We start from the raw sequence: 14,922 nt of genomic DNA, 5'->3' as shown, positions 1-14,922 counted from the left end.
AGCATTCTCTGTATGCTTTATTTAAGTCTAATGAAACAGTGGAAGGAGTAAGAACATGACACTAATAGACCTGGCATTTTAACCACTGTGTGACTTAAGACTATGTCTACATTAGCAAGTAGTGGGATGCAACAGGAATAGCGCTGTAGAGGAATTGTTTGTGCTGAGGACCTAACCTTTACACCATGCGTATTCTGGGGGGTTTATTTTAGACTGACTTTAGTGTGGTCCACCAATGAATGTCCATTAGTCGCTGCAGGGCAGCTTTTGGTTTACTTTCAGGTGGAAGATTCCTGCCTGTGTGTTCTGGGGCTGCTACACAAAATGAACTAAGGAGCAGGAACCGAGGTCAACAAGATTTGCTTCAAAAGTACATTCCTGATCTGAACTAAAATGCTAACATAGATGCACCCTTAGAGTCTGTATTTTTGAGCAAACATGCTGCCATAGTTGTGGCAGATTTATTCTGAAATGACTTGAACTGGCCTCCTGATAGCAGAATAGTTATTTATTTCAGTGGAATTTTTTTCATGACAGTGATTCTGGAATAAAGTTCTTTTTTTTTTTTTTTTTTTGGCCTGAAACAGGGACAATACATGTGCTAGGACAAAAAATATTTTATTCTTCAATAATTACTCTGAGAAGAGCAATTACTTTATTACAGCAACGTGAGGCAAGTTCTAGGTATAGACAAAGAAACCCCCTCAGATCAGTGGGTTAGATAATGCCAGCAGCAGGCCTCCACATTCATACCACTGCTGCAGCTGCACCCCTGAGAAAATGTCACAAAAAGCTTAAGTGCTTTCTTGGACATCAGGTCAACACAGAATACCACTAGTGTGGAAGAAGTTGGACAAAAATAGCATCAACTTTACAGAAAATGTACAGGCAGTTCCTCCATGCGATTTCTACACCAGCAACTGAACTAGGCTAATTCATCACCTTCCCTTGTTTACAATAGTTAAATATACTTCCCCTTATCTCTCATTTCTATCCTTTTCCTTAGTATGTTAGTTCTCAGTTTTTCCAGTCCTTTGGTCTCATCCCCTCCCTATTTTCCTCTCCTACTTTCTCAACCCTTACTATTGTTTTCCCAGGTATACTGCTAGATTCTGTTCTAAAGTGGCTTTTTATTTAGCAGCTGCAATAATTCTGAATTTTGCTGTTGAGCTGATAGCCATTTCTCTTACAGCAGCTTAATGTTTGATGCTCTGAGCGACTCCTACAGTTCCCTCTGGATTAGCAGCACTAGACAGCATGATATAGCTCCAGGCAAACAAAGAGCCTGTTTTGCTGGCAAGAGCTTCCTCTTGGAAAAGGAAAGGAAATGAGTTAGAGCATACAGCCCCAGTCATCCACGAATAAATGGAGAGTAGAACATAAAATAGGAACCATCAAAGAAAAAGCTGAGGTTTTGGAAAATCCTGCCTATGCTGGTAAATACTGGGTGCATTCACCAAATCTGGCTATGGTAGAAGCTGTTCTGTTGCGTAAAAACCACTCTTTTCCCCTTCCGAGGAAATGTATCATGGAGGTATTGGACAAATCTTCCACTTCCAAACCATGAAAGGTACGTTTTGATGATAAGCATCCCAGGTCCTTTTATAGCAAGCTTTCCTATTGAACTTTTGTTCCTTCATACTCATATATGAACAAAAGTTCTATAGGAAAACTTGCATCATTCATATGTACATTCTGCTGCTCACTGCATGCAGTCGTCTTGAAAAGTTCTGATGTTTTCCAATCTCCATTCTTTCTGGAAAATATCTGCATGCCACATCCTTACGGAAAGAGGTACTTCAGTATGACACTGGAGTGGGACAGAACATAAAAGCCTGAAAGAGGAACTAAGGATTCAAATCCTATAAATAAGCAGTTTGGAAGTTTGGATAAAATTCTCCAAATGAAAAATGTGTTCCATACCACAATTTTCTTTCCTTTCTCATGAAGAACACTTGCTTGCACGCCTCTGCTAGATGTAACTACATCTAATTATGATTTTCTGCTGGCAAAAGTGTGTGGTTTAGAGTTAGCATTATTTCACATTCATGCAGAGAAAACTAAGAGAAATGTATAGATCTCATTGATAATCATTGTTTATTAAGCTAGAGTAAAAAACTGATCTCTGAAAACTAGTTTATGCTAGCCACACTGCAGATAGCTGTTTAACTGTTAGCCTCATTTTTCTTCTTTCACTCGTCTTTTCTATGCTAGCCTTTCTTTGCAAATTTTTTCTCACCACTGTTCAGAAAAGTGCCTGACAATAAACAACAGAAAAAAAGGTGATGACAAACCTTGGTGTTTTCACCATCCTACCGCATAAATTGGCTCTAAACTCTAAACTTTGCAGAACAGATGCCAGCAGCCACCAGCATCCCTCTCTGCACTTACACTAATTACCCACCGCCATCAGTATTGAACCATTATTACCAAAAGTGGAAAATGTTTTGGAAAAATAGACTGATGTAGACACCTTTATGTAACACTCCCTGCCTTCTCTGTACTTTCTTACTATGAATTCACTGTTGTTCATATTGATGCCTGTGTGTTTCTGTAGTGTTTTCTGCACAAGAGATCTTATCCAGTGAAAACTTAGGGGTACTCATCTGTAAGACAAATTAATAATTGTCACTTTTGTTTTGCTGTGTGAGGTCACACAGCATAATTTTTATCTCAGAACTTGCTCCAAATTTTAATATCTTATGGGCAAAATCAGCCCATAGTTTACATAAAAACAGTAGGAAAAGAAAGGCTTCTAGGCTTTCCAGTATTTAGAGATGAAGTAAATATATAAAAATATTCAAATTATTTCTCCTTTTTAAAATAGGAGAAGTTGTTCAGATTCTTTGGTGATACTTTATCAGTACATAGGTAAGAAAAGAGTATTTAAGCACTTTAGAAGCCAAAACCTTTACTACTTCTTGTTTTAACAGGAAATTAACACCTTTTCTCCCACAGTCAAATTAGTGTATATTTCTTAAGATGCTTTTATTTATTCCTCTGAAAACACTTTCAGCACATGCAAAAAGCCTTAGCTTTGTCCTCCTAGTCCACTCATCCAGAGAAATCCTGACCACCTTCTGCTGTTTTGAGTAATTCAGTTCACTTAAGAGCAGGATATAAATGACTGCCACATATATGCATACAGTCTGAACAAACGTCAGCAAAAAATTAAGAGAACACCTTTACCACAGATGTGTTTCAGTGCAATCACCTCAGAGTCAATATAGTTTGCTAAGTCCTCATACATGAAGCTAGACTGCAAGTCAGCTCTGCAGTAACACCGCCTCAAAGGCCGTCTTTGTACTTTCTTTGTCCTCTTCTCCATGGTTACTTCCTTAATAGCAAACTGTATGTGACCAGGACTGCTCTCTGGTACTGCGGTCAACTGCTCCTGCCCACGTTAGTAGTCTCGCTTCTCCTCTGAAACAGAGCAGCCCAAACAAACTATCTATTGGGATTGGTCCCTGATCCATGCTAAATCCCCAAACGTCCCTGGAAATTGTTGGGTAAGTGCTATTGGCACAGGTCAGAAGTGGGCAGAACTGTTCCAACGCCCAGGAACATTTTTTTAGGACTGTTAATGCACAAGTAAGATGTAGCCGATGGATCCATTTTCCCTGTTCTCGGCCCTGCTGATTCCCACAGTCACAACGGAGCACATCTCTGAAAACACATCGAGAACTCCAGTGGCCCTGAGGCGCTCTGGCTTTCCCTGTGTTAGCAGGTGAAGGAACAGGGGAAAAAAAATGCAACGTTTTGTTAGCAGCAAGAGACAAACATTCTCTTCAAACAGAACTGATTTCTCTGGGCTGATTAAGCTAATTTTATGCGCCAGATCCCAATACCAGCACTTGGATATTCCAGGGATGGGGCATAAAGCTGCTGTACTGTTTCCAGCTGTTGTGTGTTTGTGGCACACAGTATTAATCATGTATTTCAATAACTTCTTTAAAACTTTAATATCTAACGATCAAACATGTGATTTAGGTAAAATACACGAAGACAGTGAAGACCAAAATTCTTGATATTTTGATATCCTCAGGAAATAGACCTTCAAAAGAAATGTCTTTCTCCTCAAAGAATTATTTTAATTAAAAACTGAAATGGGTTTATCAGTCTTAATTTCTTTTTTTCCTTAACTGAAAAGCTCCTAAACCCACTTTTTTCTGGAGAAAAGTCACTGTTTCTACCTCTGGGTTTCTAGAGTACCCACTGAGAATACCAGGCTCCAGGAATCCAGCGTCTCCGTCCTCCATGCTTTCTCCGTCGCCTCAGCAGAAGAATACCATAACCTCAATTATACAACTCTTAAAACATTTGAATTACAGCCTCTGAAAAATAACCAGCTCCTGGGAAACATGCTCATCACGCCTGATCGCAACACTCAGCCCTGCGCCAGCTGCTGGGGCGCGTCCAGGCTGCACGGAGGCCCTGCTGCTTTGTGGCCTCCCTCCTCGTCCTCACTGGCTATACATCTCCTCGTACCGCTCACCTCCTCCTGCTGCTCCGGCAGAAGGGTGGGCAGCCCTGTCCACTTGGGCTTCTACATGTCACTGGCTATTCCCCAAATGTACGTCATTCTTAAAAAGCACATCAGGTGGTAATGAATTAATAACAATGCTTCCTTGCTGTCTCTGTAACTAAGAGGCGAAACTGCTCGGGCCAACTGTCCCTGGTGCGGCCCAAGCCAAGGCGCCTTTCGGCTTTGCCGCGCCAAGGCGCCTCTCAGGGACCTGCCCTCCAGCCTCCAGCAGCCTCCAGCAGCCTCCAGCAGCCTCGGCGGCACCCGCGCGGCGCCGAGGCAGAGCCCCCCCCACTTCCCCCACTCCCCGCCGCCCTCCCCGGCGCCTCAGGTGATGGCGGCGGGGCGGGCGGGGGAGGGGGGAGCACGGCCCCGCCCGCGGCCGGTCACGTGGGCGTTGCCTGTCGGCCTATGGGCAGCGGCGGCTCCTCTGTGGGGCAGTGCGCGCCGCGGCGGCCGGCGCTGCTGAGGAGCGGCGGCGACGGTGGTGAGTGTGGACCGGGCGGGCGCTGTGAGAGGGAGAGGGAGACAATCAGTCAGTTAGCCAGCCAGCCAGCCCGCCCGCCCGCCCTCCTGCGCGCGGCAGGGCACGGCGCGCGCTCGCAGCCGTTACCCCGCTCCCGCGGCAGCCATCTGGCGGCCGGGTGCGCCGCCGCGCCGCGCCTCGCGGGTGCCGCGGGGTAGGCGGCCGCTGTGGCGGTGGGGCGGGAGGGCGCCGGCTGCGCGATTACGCGGAGGCGCTCGGCCGGCCTGGCTGGCCTGAGTGTCGGCGTTGAGGAGCCTCCGCGCTCGGAGTAAAGGTCTCGCCGTGCTCGTCTTGGATGTATGTAGCGCTTCCCTTGGCAGAACGGGCCCGAACGCGCCTGTTTTCTCTCAGGTACCGCTCTGAGCTGCTGAAAGTCTCTATGTAGCGATACATTCAGGCCGCTTTAGCAGAATAGCCGTATGCTACATGGTAAAGTCATCATAGCACGGCTGCCGGCGCACCAGCAAAGCGGCAGGTTTTGCCGGTCTTGCAGCACGACCACAGTGGGGTTATGCTGGTTTGGTGGATGTATTTGCGCCTACGAGTGCTGGCACAGCTGTGTTGGTCACGAGCCGTCTCTCCTCGCAGCTCTGGATGACTGGTGTGTTGGCAGAGCTCGTTAAAATGATCGGTAGCTTAGGGGGTGTCCTGAAGAAGGTAATCCCAAATCACAAGTGCTGTAGAACTGCTAGCCTTAATAGGACTTGATTCCCTAGTGTATTTTAAATGCACTTTAACTATTCTAACTGTGTTTTAACAGGATAAATATTTATTTCCCAGATAACTGGTATAAAACTCCACAGTGTTTCAAAGCTGTTTAAATGATTAATCTTAATAATGATTAATATTAGGTAGTAAGGAACTTTTGTTTAACTATCTTGCCTTGAATCAGTGCTTTTTATTTTCCTGAAGCAAGTCTCTCATCTTTGGCAGCTGTGATCTTTATACTGTTGTACAAAAAACTCATATATAGTGTGTATACATAATACATGTTGTAGACTATATATATAATGTGTACAATATGTATTTTATTGTGTGTGTGTGTGTATATATAAAGACCATTATATCTGGTGCATCTTTCTATTAGCCAGGCATCTACCCTGTTGCTTTTCTTCCTAATTCTGGATTTGTGTGTTAGTTAAATAAAACAATTTGGACTTTGAATACATCTGAAGAAAGCTTATGAAAACAGAGATTGTATTTAAAACTAACTAATTTGTAAAACAAAGGAAACTTTAACGGTAGTAATTGAACTCCTGGATTTTGCCCTGGGTGAGATATTCAAATTAGCTACAGAAACACGTGGATAGCTGCCTCCTTTCTTCTCTTAAATGCCCAAGGTTTTTTAATATCCCCCACCCATTGAAATCACCCGGTAGAGAGACACAGTCATAATTGGATCAGTGCGGTGGTCTGTGTGTTCTCGTAATTCCTTAAACTGTGTGGCAATTTCAGGTAAATATTACCTAATTCTTCTAGCAGTGGTGAAAAAACAAGTGTAGATTGAAGCATAGAGTAAAACCGCTGAAGATTAGGGACCTAGCCTGTTCAGATGCATTTGAAACCTCCACTTGAAACATTATTTACTTAAATAGCTTGTTCCACATCCTTCAAGGTTTTAAAATTAGTATTATGTTCTTTGACTTGTTCAGTAGTTGCACGAGGAAAACAGAAGCTTGAGTGTTCATTTCCCAGTGTCTTTCTCAAATGAAATGAACGAGTCAAGTGAGGAGATCATTTGCTCTATACCTGTGCAGGCAGGTGAAACCGAAACTAAAAGTAAGGTAAGGGAAGGCTTTCCTGAGCAACCGAAAGTGCAAATACCTTCCTTTAGAAAAATGGGAATACCCACATTTTCTGTCCGGTAAAAGGTGAAAATAATGTTTATACCTGCTTCAGTCTGTGATATTATGGTATACTTACAATGCTTGACTTGATCTGGAGAAGTGAAGAAGTCTGTTTACCATGTATATTTTATGTTGGACCTAAGAAGTATTTCTCTGTAATGAATTTCAATTTGAAGAACACAGATTGGTGCACCATACTTGTATTCAGTAAGTACTTTTAAGGACTTGTAACAAATGAGCTTTATTACAGGTTATAATAATTTTAAACTTCACTTGCAAAATAAAAATTATATTCAAGTGAAAACACTTCAGACATCTAATTTTTTTTTTACTAAATATAAGCAACATAATCTCTCCAGTGTCGTACAGTAACTAGAAGACAATAGCTCCTGGAAGCCCCATTCAGTTACTTGTGCCCTGCAATATAACCTGCACAAATACAGTCAAAAAGGCAGTTGTTGTCCCCAAAGCATTTATGAAATAAAATAAGAGACAATTAATGGATACAGACAGAAATATTTATTAAATAAAACACACCCCAAATGTTCATATGAGTGGAAATTCCATTATAAATTATGTTGGTGTCTATATTTAAGTTGTGTGTTTATGTTCTGAAAACACCATTTTTCTTTATTTTTTGCTGTAATGTGATTGTTGTTAGCTGTTATCCGCTGAGCTACTGGAACTAGAGATTAATGCTTCTATATTATGGAAAAGCAGCAGTTGCCAGCTTGCAGATATTATTTCATAAATTTAGTTGTTTTTTGATGGTCTCCTGCAATAATTTTTATACATGAGTAAGATAGGAATTTTTTTGAATGATGGGTTTTTTAGATACATTTATGCTACAGTCAATCAGGGATAGCTCAGTAGAAAACTGTAGTAGTATCACCTTGCTGGGTTACTGTGTTTCACTAAATATTGCCTGTATCCTATCTCAACAGACCCTTCAATTTTCTGATTCTTCCTTGTTACCTGCCTTGTAGGCAGAGCTGGGTGAACGTTGCCTCTACTCTTCAAGGTCTCTATTTGATCTTTTATACACTTAGAAGTTGTTTTTGATTTTGTTTTTCTACATTAACTAATCAAGAACAGCTATTCTCAAGGCAGCCTCTATGAACAGCTCTGATCTAATCTACTTAAGCTACTTCTGTGATCATTGCATTCTCACAGCACTGTATTGCTCTTACGTCCGACCTGGACACTGCTCTTATGCTGATGATACAGTTCTGTGGTACAGCCTCCAAGTATTCTGGGGTTTTCTTCCTACGCACAATGAGATACAGAGCAAAAAACACTGGGAATTTGGATCAAACTGAGTAATTATCAGGCATGGAGGGAGATGGAGAATTAAATCGAGCCATCACTTGATAAGCATTTTGTGATGTGACTTCCCTTGGTGACCTGTCACCATCTAGCAGGGACCAATGATATGTAAGGAAACAGCACTGAATAGATGAGGAGCAGCAGCAGAATGTAATAAGGGCAAAGGCCATGAAAAGGCTAGAAATGTTTACAGAGCTCATACTGATGCTGCTGTACATAAATCTCTTATGAAATAGCTTTTATCACCCAGAGGAGAGAGTGGTCATTGTTATTTTGAAGCTTCCTGTTTCCTGCTCTTACCAATTCCCAGTCAAGCACCTCTCCTTGATGCTTGCCACCTTTCCATGGCTGTTTTCCCCCCCTGCTTTAGAGCAGTATTCCTTTCTGCCTGGGAGGCTCAGCCTGCGGGTATCAAATACATTTACTTTAATTGGATGTTCCCATTCTCTTGTCCACTCTGCTGTTCCACTGATCCTGTGTGTTAAAAGATCTCTGTCAAGAATGTTGATACAGAAGTCAGGCGCATCTGACTGTAAAGAGCTGAATCTGTCTTGCAGCCCCACTTTAGTGGAACTTTTGCTTGATCCTTTTCCTGATTACTGTTATTTGAGACAAGTGTAACCTTCTCTGTTTTTGTCATACAACTTTAATTTTTCCATATGGAGGAAGGAAACATTTCTCTGGCAGGTTGATTTAAAACAAAACAAAAAAACAAAGCAAAAAGGTTGCGAGCATTTGCTCAGCAGCATGGAATGCTAGAGCCATTTCTGGCTTCCTGGATGTAGGTAGGATAGAACAGGTGACAAATTCAATGTATCATGTCTCTGCAATGCATCACATGGACCTTATTTCCAAGCATGTGGTATGTAGTATGCATATGCTCTTGGTTTTGTAAACAGTGAAATATGAGGGATCTGGTTAATTTAGGATGTTACAGTTTTTTTCTCTTTTTAAAAGAAAAGATAAACACTTATCCTAAGAAAATAACTTGGCAGCTTGTTTTGTTTTTCTGGTATTAAAAATACTAAGACGAAAACACTGCTGTGTGTCCTGCAGGAATTTCCTGACTTCTTGCAGAATAACTCTTGGGATAGAAAACAAAATCACACTATATTTACTTTTTAGTTAATTTTTTTTTTTAACTAATACTGTCCACGTGCAGAAATGTAATGCATGGTGTTTGGCTCTAGATTTGTGTATTTATAACATTCCTTGCTAAACACAATATTTAAAAATATAATGTTTAATAAACATTCTTCTTCCTCAACTTAAAAAGGAAAAAAAAAAACCCTCAATTAATTTATATGCCTTTGAAACATTTGTTTTGCATCTGTACAGACACTGAAGAACAGAGAGGGCAAAAAATAAGCTTGTCATTTCACTCTGGTAGTGGCCGTATGAGTACTCATCATTCTCAGAGAGAAGTTTATCATCATGATTTCCTCTTTAGCAGAAGCTCTAGCTTATTCACACCCTTGATCAACAGTTCTTTGTTCTTTTGAAATCAAGTGTCTGTGGGAGGGAGAGAATGAGAAGAGAAACTGCAAAGGGATCTCGGAGCCTAAAACCCTTGCAACAGTCCAAGCACAGGGACTGACCCTGTTGGTGGGAGGCACTGCAGATGGAGCAGGGTCTCTGGAGCTCTCTTCACGCTGCACGTAGCACTGAGGTGCTGCCTGTGCAGCATCAGTCAGCTTGGGTGTGGGTCAGTTGCCTAGGCACAGGTGACTGGTGCCATTCGAGAGGGATATCCAAGGGTATCCAATATGTCCATATGAGGCTGGCATCATGACATATCACCCTACTGTGGTGCAGCAGCTGAAGTGTAGGTAAACTACATTGTGAGCATCCACAAAGACACTAAACATTGATGTTTAGGTAGCTGAATCCTACTTGTCCAGACTTCTGTAGGACTGGCAGATCACTGGGAGATGTAACACAACATAATACAAAAGAGTGATTCTGGACAGTCCTGTGTTTCCTGCTCTGTTACTCCAGTGATTCTCTTTCAGCTTAGAGAACTTCAAAACAATACATCTCTTCTTGAGGTCTAATTAGTGGTAAGTCTTTACAGAATCTTTAATCCTTAGCATTTCTGGCCCCAGTTCTCTTCCTTTCTGACTTTTGCAGTCAGACACATTCCCCATGGAGTGTGGACTACTGATTTCTTTAGCCTGTGCTCTGTCTGCCAGCCTCTCTGGCTCTGCACTCACTTCCTGCTACACTCACTTCCTCAGTACTTAGGAGGCAGCCACCTAAATAACATATACCCAATGTTTTTGCTTGTTTCCTTCTAATCTACTGAAAGCCTGTCCTTAAAGAGGTTATGTCTCTGGATTGGTGTTGTGCAGCTGTTTCTCAGGGTGTTTGTATCTCACTGGCATGTCAGCATAAATTATTTCAGAACATCTTGCAGTACTTCAAAGGAATCCATCAATAGAACTGAACCTTGCAAAAGCCTTTAGGACTCGACACAACCATGTGGATGTGGTCCAAAAAGAAGAACTTGATCAATTTGAAAGGAGTTTCTCTTTGCTCCAGCATTTAGTGGTATGTGTGACTGACATTATGGGTTGCCACAAAGTGGTTCAGCAGATGGATACCACTGAGTTTCATGTGTATAAGAGCAAATGAACCAACAATGAGTTTGTCGTGGATCTTCTTTGCGGGAACTCTGTGCATAAAAAGAAAATGCAGTTTACTTTCTGCGTTGGCTTTTTGTGCCAGGCGGTATGAAGAAATTCTTGTTTTCTAGTATTAGCGGATTTGTGGTTTAAGAAAATTGTCTTCTTCTCCTTTTCTTCTCTACCAAAGTTGTCTGGGAATGTAGAACACCCACGAGTGAATGTACACTTGAAAGCAAAAGAGATATTTTATAACAAAGCATCCATTTTACTACAGTATGGGCAGTGAGTAATACTGTGACCTGTGTGTGTATTTGTGTGTGCAGCCAACACGTTCTTCAAGTCCAGCATCATGTACCTCCTTTCCCTCAGAGCCTGAACTTTTAGCCTACTTTGCTGCATTTGTGCAATAACAATTGGTAGGTTTTAACTGCATGCCTTCTAATAATCTTGCTATTTCAATTGTGTAATGGGAATGTGTGGTTTTAGATTAGTCATAACTTTGGTACCTGTTTTAATGAGATCTTTGGCTGTCTCCCAGCAGGGAAGGCTTTGTTTTCCTAAGAGCGATGTGTCCCTTCCCAAAGAGATGAAATTCTACCAATGAGGCATTAGAAAGTAAGGTTACAAGTTGAATGTTGGAGCCTTTACAGGGAGTAAAGGAACAGCTAAGAAATACGGAGTCATGAGTCTTGTGCACTGTAGGGCATTTTGATGATACCAGTACCCATGACATACTAGGCATCCACACACAAAAATAGTTGCTACAGTGCTTGGCATCATTGTGATCATACTTGCTTTGAGAACAGCTAAATGTAATAGCCTTCTCTGTCATGGTGTGGAGAAGCACAACCCAAAAAGTAATTACTGCTCTTGCATGTTGTTAGTAGACATGTAAAATTATGAGACCAGACTTTAATGACTGTCACAAGAGTTGATCTGCTCCCAAAGAGTTTATGGCTATGATACATTCATTATGTTTGTCTGCTTATTGTGAAGGTTGGTAACTGTATAACTATTTAAAGCTGAATCAACAGGGTTGTTGGGGACACAGGAAGGTGAATTAGTCATTTAAGATAAGACAGAAGACCCTAGTCCGCCCCCCTCTTTGGACAAATAAAGGTGGGGCTGCTATAAAGACGATAGGAAAGCAGTCAAGTGGCTGGCTAAACAGTCCCTCTGCTTCCCAGAATATTGGAGTGGAAACTGGTTTTAGACATCAAGATCTGAGAATCAGAGATGATTTATAGCCGAAATAAAGTCTCTTCTGGGGATTTTATTGAGAACTGTTTGACACACATAGATACTTTTGCAGAAGCAAAGCCTTCCTAGGTTTCTGCTCATCTGTGAGGAAACTTTCTTGCCACCATTTCACCAGTAATCATAGGCAGATTTGGAAGGAAGATTGGGTGGGCCTGTTGGCCAGGAAGGAGATGTATACACTTAGTGTGTAGTCCAAGGTTAAATCTTAAAATAGGGATGCAAAATTCTGTCCCCGCTAGGGTTTTCTCGGTGAGCTTTTCACAGCTAGATCACAGGGATTTAGTGTGAACTCTGGTAAATAGAAGTTAATAGCTCTGGTCAGCTTTCAAAGAAAGAATATCTTGACTTTCTCACTAAAACTACCCTTGAACACATGCACAAAGACTTGTAAATAACGTGAGATAACTGTAAAGAGTATTTCAGATACTGTGGACTGTCCTTAAAAAAGCATAAAGGCAGTCCTCACACTTCAGACTGACTGACTGAAGTCAGTCTGACTTCAGTTCAGAATGACTTTTGCTTTTTTCCATCGCATATTTTAAATACAATATTTGTAGAATAACATTAATATCCTATACTATAGCATATGGGTATAAGCAGTCAATTTTGTTTCAAAAATGATTTTTCTGATATTTTCTGAGTTCTTCAGAGCTGGGGAAGTCCTTATCCAAGACAAGTTTTTCAGGTTAAATAATATGCTTAACGAGTCGCCCTCGCGATGGGCTGTGTGCTATACAGCCCCTGAGATTTAACTGAAGAAGGGCTTGTGAACCTGAGAGGTTTTTCTTTTTCTTTTTTTTTTTTTTTTTTCCCAAGTATACTTGTTGATTTCTCATAAGAGACACTATCTCTGCTTGTAGCATTGTTTTGCCTATGTTCTTAGACCATGACAGCTGTGACCACTGGCATTTTTCTGAATACTGTAGAATTATTTTGGCCAGCTGAGGATCACTAGAGCTTCCATCATTCTAGCCATGGGTGATTAATTGCCTGATCCTAAATATCTGAAATACAAGGCTGGGCAACATGGAAAAGTGATAGAGACATTGGGTTCAGTTTATATGAATATCCATTCTCTGGATTTCTAGCAAAGAGTAATTCTAAGGAGCACTGTCTTTTCCTCTGGAAGCTCAGCTAAGCTAGATAACTTTCAAACTAGTTATTGCCTCTTTGAGATGAAATTCTAATTTTCAGCAATCAGTTAATAGCTCTTAACAGTTATACAAGCTGTGTAGTTTTTGAGTTAGATGAAAACTGTTCCCCTTCCTGTTCTCCTGATATATCTGTAAAACAGACCATATTAAGCATAGCATTATCCTTATGGAGGGCCTTCAAAGTGTGTTATGTACTTGTCTGGGTATAAAGTGGCACAGGATTTGAAACTTGTCTATAAAGTGGAATACATAGTAATGGTTACTTCTATGTCCATTAGCCATAGTAACCCGATTGCATCAGTTCTTCATAAAAGTAATTGGGAGTGACTGCAGTGGAACTTTGCTGTACAGATTTACAGCTACAGAGGATGTGTTCCTGCCTGTTTTGGGCCTTTTGTTGAGCTGAGTTGCTTTGGTTGCTGTTTCATTCTGCGATGTGGAGTACTGAACTGAAAAGCCCAAGTACCTGCAGCATCATTCCATTTCTTTAGGGTGATAGAGCTAGAAAGGGCCTTTTTGGTGCTTGTTGGATCCCAGCAACCAGGTGATAGACACTTATTACAGATTTGCCTATAGAGCCGCAAACTCCAGTGTCAAATGTGTCCATACATAATGTGTGTTACAACTGGTGTAGATAAAGGTGTGGTGTATAAATTGGCACTGTCATTTCAGTTTGCTTAAGACTGGTTTGTGCTGATTTGGCTTGAAGTAAATATATTTAAGTGAACCTGGAATAAGCCTCCTTTAAACAAGAAGAAGCTGAACCAGTTTCATCCAGGCTAGTTGTTTCTTGCAGGCTTGCAATACAGTTTTAATGAAGCAGGTTTAAAAATGGACTTTAAATGCATACATTCTCCTCATTCAGACAAGCCATTAGCAGGAAATCTTTCTTCTGCTGAAGGCAGAAAGTCTTTCAGACCCCTTTGGTCTACATACTGAATTCACTGTCGAAGAAACATGTGGGTTTGGGCTCTGCAGCAGCAAGATAGGCCTGCAGGTAAGAAGTTCCTCACCTTTGCTTCTCTTGCACTAGACAATCAAGGGAAGCTGTGGCTCACTATAGGTATAAGCTGCACAAGTTTCCGAGAAGGCTGAGTCCCATCTCCTGTTTACGCTGAGGTTATTTCTGTGGCATGTAGTAGTTGCTGCAGAGACATGCAAAAGAACGATTCAGCCCCAGAAACCCTTGTCTAAATGATGGTGTGTGAGGGGAAGTAAAATGCAAAGTATCAGCAAAGGGGTGGCAATGTTTCGGGGAATTTCTCTCCCTCTTGCTTTCAATTCTGTGCTAATCCTGTTCTGGGACAGGTCATGCTGTAACAGATAACGTGGAAATACTTGAATTTGAAGGGGGTAGTGGTCTTGTCACTTGGGGCTGAGTTATGGGATGTGTTGAGACTGGAGCTGCGGGAACTGCTGCCTGGGTGAAGGCTGTGCTGGGGCCTCTCTCTTGCACCCCACTGTGCTCCCTCTTGACACAGCAGCGGGGCTGTTTGTCACAGCCTGTGGCGTAGCCTCCCCTCCGGCAGTCCAGTGGTACTAGGGAGCAAGAGTGCTGCCCGACACTGCCTTCAGTGCCTATACCAGCAGCAGGATGGGCAAGAGGCAGCAATGGGTGAGCAGCTTCCTTTCTAGTAGGCTGGGTGCAGGGCTTTCT

At 41.8% G+C, this 14,922-nt stretch overlaps 1 protein-coding gene across 3 annotated transcripts in view; it reads left to right on the top strand.

Moving 5' to 3' along the window:
- Positions 1 to 4,919: 4,919 nt before the first annotated feature.
- Positions 4,920 to 14,922, top strand: part of SNX10 (sorting nexin 10) — a 42,365-nt gene continuing 32,362 nt past the window's right edge. For 2 of the 3 annotated variants that reach the window (XM_026103778.2, XM_026103776.2), the window contains exon 1: positions 4,920 to 5,012. The gene's annotated coding sequence lies outside the window, so the exon portion shown is untranslated. Of the gene's footprint in view, positions 5,013 to 5,258; positions 5,403 to 14,922 lie in introns of those variants that run through there. The other variant, XM_026103777.2, reaches the window with a different exon arrangement.

The sequence above is a fragment of the Dromaius novaehollandiae genome, chromosome 2, assembly GCF_036370855.1.
Source record: "Dromaius novaehollandiae isolate bDroNov1 chromosome 2, bDroNov1.hap1, whole genome shotgun sequence".
In the NCBI taxonomy this organism is placed as follows: Eukaryota; Metazoa; Chordata; class Aves; order Casuariiformes; family Dromaiidae; genus Dromaius; species Dromaius novaehollandiae.
Note: the sequence above shows the minus strand (reverse complement) of the source record. Positions and strands in the feature narration are given on the sequence as shown.